This window comes from Mesoplodon bidens (assembly GCF_964165515.1).
Source record: "Mesoplodon bidens genome assembly, chromosome: X".
Lineage (NCBI taxonomy): Eukaryota > Metazoa > Chordata > Mammalia > Artiodactyla > Ziphiidae > Mesoplodon > Mesoplodon bidens.
Genome location: NC_138163.1, coordinates 48,757,519 through 48,758,612, shown reverse-complemented (window position 1 = coordinate 48,758,612; position 1,094 = coordinate 48,757,519).

The window sequence follows — 1,094 nt, the reverse complement described above, 5'->3', positions numbered from 1 at the left end:
CACGCAGCACCCCGACCACGAACCCAGCCGCTGCAGACAACGATGGGTCTGACGCACTTCTGGCGGCCGCTGGGCGGGCCTGAGGCCCGGCGCACAACTGGCTCCGCCCACCCCGATGGCAAGCGAGCTTCGCCAATCAGGCAGGCGCCGGGAGCCTTTCAACGAGATGCATGGTCCCGCCTCCTACCACAGCCTGTGTGCCGCCCAGCCCTCTGCTCCTTCTGGCGTCTGCAGTCATTCCCGGGTCAGCCGCAGTTCCAGCTCCCTGGCAGCTGGAGAGCTGGGCCGGGGGTCGGCGGCGTGGGGCACCCCGCCCTGCACCTCCCCTCTGCAAAAACGCAAAATGTGCTTTTCACTTGGAACAGCGTATGCCCAAGAGTTTGCTTTTTGTGGTGAAAGTAGTAATTTGACCACCCAGGCTCAATCTGCGTTTTGAAAATACTGGACACCTTTGAGGAATCAGGACCTAGTTGACTGGTGGTCATTCCCTGACCCTCGGGCCTCCAGTGAACCAGACTGCCTGTCCTCTGGAAGCCATAGAGGAGGTTCAACCAGTGCGTTTTGTGACACGGTTCTGGCCCATCATCAGGACCGAAATTGGGCTCCAGGAGCCCCCCTCCCATAGCTAAGGGATGCACAGTTGAAGTGAGGGTTCCTGGCTGACAGCATTGAAGGGGAAAAGAAGGCAACGGTCAGTGTATCGGATCTTCAAGGCAGTGAGCCCCCGGAGAGCAGGCCACTCTAATGCTCCAGCATTCTGGCCCTGCATGTGGGGAAAAAAAAGCCTTACATTTTTGCTAGAGGGCTTCTCTTCTTTCCGCTACCCTGAACATTGCCACATAGAGTAGAAATATCTCAGAGAAAGAGGAGATGCTTCCACTCATTCACTACCCTTCATCCTTCCCATCTCAGGTACCTTGATGAAGCAAGGTCAGAAAGAGGCTTCTTCAGAGCACATAAGCCACATGGGCAATGGACAGATAGACCTCAGTCATATTCACCAGCGCTGGACCTCGTGAGGCATGCCATGTAAAAGTGTTGAAATCAAAATGGATTTCAGGTTCACTCTTGGTCAACTAGAATATTCAAAACAA